The sequence below is a fragment of the Misgurnus anguillicaudatus genome, chromosome 24 (assembly GCF_027580225.2).
Source record: "Misgurnus anguillicaudatus chromosome 24, ASM2758022v2, whole genome shotgun sequence".
In the NCBI taxonomy this organism is placed as follows: Eukaryota; Metazoa; Chordata; class Actinopteri; order Cypriniformes; family Cobitidae; genus Misgurnus; species Misgurnus anguillicaudatus.
The window spans coordinates 36,080,492-36,086,853 of NC_073360.2; the positions used below are offsets into that span (position 1 = coordinate 36,080,492).

Genomic DNA, 6,362 nt, shown 5'->3' on the forward strand with positions numbered 1-6,362 from the left:
TTTCTGTAATTTGCGAAAATAATGCGTTTGAAAATGTTTTATAACGGGAATATTTTAGCATTGTCCAGGGAAAACGAGTTTATTGTTGAAACTGCTACATCACAATTTACGCTGGAATCATTGTGTGTCATGATGAGTTTGACACACCGAGACCGGGCCTTACCGCCCCGGCTTTTCTGAAGAGGCTTACCCCCGAGCCTCTAATAACTGTGTCACAGGTGACGGTTTGTGAGGACGCTCACTCAGAACACCGGAATTTCCGGGGGTTTCCCCCGAAACCGAAATTAAGCCTGATCACGCTCAGGTGGGGGTAATTTACACAGCGGTTGCTAATAGGCTGACAAGGAGAAGAGTCAGAGCATAAAAAGACCTTTGAAGACATCAAACGGGGTGCTTGTGGTGTACTTTGTATACGCTGTGTTGCTGCTTTGCAGACGGACTGCGCTGGCTGGATCGTTCTCCTGGGGAAGAGAGAAAGGGACAGTTAGCAGGCGAAGGAATATTGAGAGGGTTCACTAGAGAAAGAGCGGACACAGAGCCATCAAGAGTGCAGATATTAGAAATCATTGACAACGAAGAGTGAGTAACAGCTGTAGTACTCATCTGTGCAATACTTGTAAGAAGAGTTGCTTGGTGTGTTCCTTTGTGTTTTTGAGGTCTCTGGCCCCACTGGAGAGGAAAGCGTGGGCGAGCCGCGGGTTGACCGGAAGCACGGAAGAAGCATTTTGGTAGGAAGTGTCGCCCACCAATAGAGCAGTGGCCCTGTGGGAAAAGGAAGCGCAGGTGAGCCAGAGGAGTGGGAAACAACACACCGGGCCTGCGGATAGCCTACAACTCACGCTCATTGTTGGCCCAGCTATCGCCCAACTAACCTCTCGAGGGAGTCGAAGCCAGGTGGCGAGGGCGACTTAAAACCACGTGAAGTGTGTATAAGAGTGCTGTGGGTGAGTTTTACTGATTGATGGTGTTCACGCTATGCCTGCTGTGTGTGTGCTGTGCTATTAACGTACAAACTGCCTAGCCTCGAACGAGTCGCGAGACGACGACATCTGTTGTGGCCTGGGTCCTAAGGAGAGCGAGAAAATTAAGCCCTGTGCCCGGGGTGTGTCAACGAGAGCTTCGTTCTTCCATAGAGCAGACAGTGGTGAAACCCAGTGAGTATTATAAAGAGTGTACCGTGCGGATTGAGGGTTATAGCTGTGTGTGTACTGACCTTTCCAACAGAAGCTCGTGGTGAGCGGAGCCCCGACGAAAGTTCGCCCCAACTCGTGACCCCGGCCGTGGAAGTTGGAGGGGGAGTTCGGGAAGCGTTCGGCTCCGTGCCACTGGACCCACCAGTCCCTACGACGCCCGGACAGCTTGAGTGGATGGGCGAAGGAATACGGTGCACCAACGCTGTAGCGAAAATCCACTGTCTGCAAGTAAGCGAAGATTCTCAGTGCTGTGAGTAACATAACTTGTGAAGTAGAATGGTTCTGTGCTTGTAGCAATTACTTACCTGTGTTCGAATGAAGCTCTGTGTGAACAGAGATTCCCAGTGCTGTGAGTAACATAACCTGTGAAGTGAGATTGTTCTGTGCTTATAGCCATTACTTACCTGTGTTTGAATGAAGCTCTGTGTGAACGAAGATCCCCAGTGCTGTGAGTAACGTAACCTGTGAAGTGAAGTTAATCTGTGCTTACAGCAATTACTTACCGGTGTTCCAACGAAGGCTCCGTGTGAACGAAGATCCCCAGTACTGTGAGTAACGAAACCTGTGGAGTGAACTTGATTTGTGTTTATAACTATCACTTACCTGTGTTCCAACGAAGGCTCCGTGTGAACGAAGATCCCCAGTACTGTGAGTAACGTAACCTGTGGAGTAAACTTGACCTGTGCTTACAACTATCACTTACCTGTGTTCCAACGAAGGCTCCGTGTGCGCGAAGGTCCCCAGTGCTGTGAGTAACGTATTCTGTGAAGTGGAAATTAACCTGTGCCTATAACGATTTCTTACCAGTGTTTGAAGACCCCTGGGCGAGTGAGGAACCCCAGGGTTGGTCTGAAGAGCCCCGCGACTAAGACACGGGAGAAAGAGAGGGAGAAGGGTGAGAAGAGTAGCGATCTGCAACAAAGTACCATACCATCGTCTAACTTTTATTTGATTCTGCCTCCAGGAGAAGCGGAGCGCGCCACGGATTTTCGGACCAGAGCCCTACAAGAGCCCCTGTCCCCAGTCCTTATCCCAAGTGGCCCTGGAGGCGAGAAGAAGACCCATTAGTTTTAAATTACCCCTTCCCCTTTCCCCCCCTTCCTTTTAAATATTTAATAAAGTTTATTTTAACTGTAGTTTACTCGTCTGTCTGGTCATTGGGGTGGTCTTGGGAAACTCCTCGAGGTGGAAGAGTTGAGAGGGGTGTGACCCTTAGCATAGTTGGGTCCGCCCCCATGGTGTGACAACTGTAACGGTCCGGACCTCCTGCTAGCTTCTAGCAATTAGAACCCGGTCCACAAGCAGTATACATCCCCCGCCGGGTCTTAATTTCTGTAATTTGTGAAAATAATGCGTTTGAAAATGTTTTATAACTGGAATATGTTAGTATTGTCCAGGGAAAACGCGTTTATTGTTGAAACTCCTACATCACAATTTACGCTGGAATCTTTGTGTGTCATGATGAGTTTGACACACCGAGACCGGGCCTTACCGCCTCGGCTTTTCTGACGAGGCTAACCCCCGAGCCTCTAATAACTGTAACGGTCCGGACCTCCTGCTAGCTTCTAGCAATTAACACGTGGTCCACAAGCAGTATACATCCCCCGCCGGGTCTTAATTTCTGTAATTTGCGAAAATAATGCGTTTGAAAATGTTTTATAACTGGAATATGCTAGTATTGTCCAGGGAAAACGCGTTTATTGTTGAAACTCCTACATCACAATTGACTCTGGAATCATTGTGTGTCATGAGTTTCTTCTCCTGGACTGTACTTATTAGTGATACTTTTCTGCATGATTTGTCTGTTGGCAACATAAACCGTTAATAATAATAATATATAAAATAATAAAACAGTATGGTCTGTACTGCTCACGATATCACTATGCACGCGCACATGACGTTAGTAGTGGGGCGTGATCAAAGGAGCAGCAGCTCATAAATATGTAATGACTAGCTCAAAACAGCACAATCTGAAATGCACTGAAACAGAGGCTCCTAGAGATGGGTAACAATCTTTTCCTACAAGCTATTTCGAGCAAACTACTTTTGAAACATGCTTTATGGAACTCATACACCTTTTTAACTTGTGGAAAAGCTGTCATAAGATGGGCACTTTAATGGAGTTTTGTCCGTTAGGTTGCCAAGAGTTTTTTTTCTGAAAGCATAAATGATTCTTGAATGAGGAGTGGCAGCTGCATTATAAATTAAATGGACAGACTTGATCTCAGCATTCATTTAATATTAACACACTAATAGCTGTTTATTGTCTTGCATTTGTTGGTATTACTTAACGGCACCCAATTCTGAATTATATGACGCCATTTTACATAACCTGTACTCTATATACTGTACACTCTCAGAAAAGGGGCCCAAAAGCTGTCATTGGGGCAGTACCCTTTAAAGAGGTCCCAATATGTACTATTTAGGTACATGTATGTGTCAGGCCTGTCGCCAAAGGGGTCATTAGGGCACCCACCTTGCCGTACCATATGTAAAAAAATACCACAATATTGCAAAACAAATGACAGTTTTTCATTTTATTTTCATGGTGATTTTAAAATATAAATCAGTAAATTTAACACATTATTGCGTTAAACGTAATAATATAAAACATAATGATATGAAACAAAATTATAATTTTATAAAACATCCCTAAAATGACCCTGTTATACTTTATTAGACTCACCTCATTATTTATTCAAATACAACAGCCAATGGCAAGTCTCCAGCAGCATACCTTCCTATACATTTATATATTGTTTTAGATGTTCAGTTTATTAAAATAAAAGAGTTTGATATAATACATAGTAGATATAAATGATATAAGAGACAGTAAGTGCAGTGCTTGAAGTGGGCCGGCACTTTTATATTTTTATCTTTAGTGTACCTTCCCTTTTTCTTGCGTTCCTGCACTTCTTAGATGTTGTCGGTACTGTTCCTCTCCGAGTCAAAGCGTCAGTAATGAGTGACTAGTAATGACATCACACTACAGGAAGGCACTGAGTGAATTATCAGATTTATTTATTATTTCGACAAACATCAATAAAAGCTGTCAATAAGATGATTTCATTTCTAATTTAAATAACCAGTAATGATAACTGTTTTACCCTGTCTTCAGAGACATAATGTGTGATGATAATAATAACAGTTATTATTGTAGACATGTAGAAAAAGAATATATACATAAATTCTTATTTGTATTTGTACATGTTAACGATATGCAAAAGGTAAAAACTCTGAAGTAAACGATGATGTGAGTTATCGCTTCCAACATAAATCTCTTTTCTTGGACTACAGCAAACACACGAATTGTAGGCAACAGTTTATTTTCTGGGATTGGTGATGTAGTAAAGACCGACATTATCATAATTCCTCCCGCTTTTGACTCACAGCCTGTAAGTTAAATCCTGTCAGCATTGCATTGTGACCGAATCTTTCAAACATGGTAAGGAGCGTCACATTTCTAGCTGACGTCAGAGGTATTCAGGCCAATCACATTGTACAGATTAGCTGGCAAATCAGAGACACAGTGCTTTTCAAATCGATGAGTTATGTACAAAATCAGTGCGTTTTGAGGAAAGCAGTATATCTGGAGCTACAAAAATTTAAGGTATGTGGAAAATAATGTGTTATTTGAACCATTAACCATGCAAACGCATCGTATTATATCAAAATACACAAAATAATGTTGATTTTTAGCAATTAAATAGGTGCACTTTAAAAATTAAACTTAATAAATTAAATGTATTAAACTGTTAATGGATTACAAGTGGGACTTCTTATTTGTTAACATTATTCCCAAATTTCTACATTTTCTTCACTTTAAGATAACTTACACATGCAAATATCATAACACACTGACACATTGATAAAAAACTTACAACTAAGTGATGTCCATAAAGTATAATATCACAACAGATACAATCACAGCATTACAGTACATGTGTAGCGGATTTCAACCAGCACCACAAATGACACACCGACTCCAAGCTCTTTGGTGAACCACGTCTGCAGTTTAATAAACAAAAGACACGGGATCACACACACATCCTCTCACCAACAGTCTATCTGACTCTCTCCAGTCACATGTAGAACTGAGAGACTCTATAATAAAGTCCATTTGACAAAAAGTCTCTTTGGTCACTCATTACATTTCTTACACAAATATACATAAACAAAAATTATATAACAAAATAAAATTCATTCAACATGTACACTTTTCCTTTACATTAACATTACACTTAACAAGAAACACATTTATCATCAGACTATATTTAGCCAATTTCACTCAGTTATGTGATCGTATAGTGGTTTGTTGATTTACATACCTGCAGTTTAATAAACAAAAGACACGGGATCACACACACATCCTCTCACCAACAGTCTATCTGAAGGATGTGAGACAAAACAGATTAATCCGTGTCCTCCATTAACACAGTGACTGCTAACTCAATTTGGGCCTCAGTTGACTAAATATACACAAAATACGATTTAAATAAAAATTACACACATTCAACTTAAATTAAATAGACAACATATCACTTCTACAGACTCAATCCACCAAAATTTTGTATTTAAAACTGATATTAAAAGGAAAAACTTGCACTCCAAATTAGCGTGCGGGCGGCAACATTAAACAAACATATTAAGGCCACTCGTTTGTAAAACTTGCTAAATGCATCCGATTCTTCACAGAAAATCAAATATATGCACTCAATCCATCTTTTTAACACTTTTAACACTGATATTGACTCATATTTTTAACCATTTTTACATTTTTATCAATCGTTATACAGAGATGCAAAAACACCAACCTGACTCTCTCCAGTCACATGTAGAACTGAGAGAGTCGGACGCGACAGCGCCACTAAGTGACGTCACTCAAACTTAAACTATTTATTTTTCACAAAGTAAATGTTTTCCTTGTATAATATAAAAAAATGAAGAATGAAAATAAGATGGATGGATAAGAAAAACGTATGACATTACAAAAATAATTAAATGTCTTCAAATTAAATCTCTTTCAAAATAAAAGACGCTAAAGTTTGCTGGAACACAAAACTCAGAACACTACACTCTCCCCTCCCAAATTTCAGCAAACTTTAAGGCTGTATATGAGACAATTTCCTTTTAAAGGGATATCCAGACTTCAGTCATTCAAATGAATAG

General features: G+C 40.6%; 1 long non-coding RNA gene across 1 annotated transcript; it reads left to right on the forward strand.

Moving 5' to 3' along the window:
• The first annotated feature begins 238 nt into the window (after positions 1-238).
• On the forward strand, positions 239-2,329 carry LOC141361640 (uncharacterized). Its single transcript, XR_012367794.1, has 2 exons — positions 239-1,154; positions 1,225-2,329. It is a non-coding gene; the product is annotated as an uncharacterized lncRNA (long non-coding RNA).
• Positions 2,330-6,362: the final 4,033 nt, after the last annotated feature.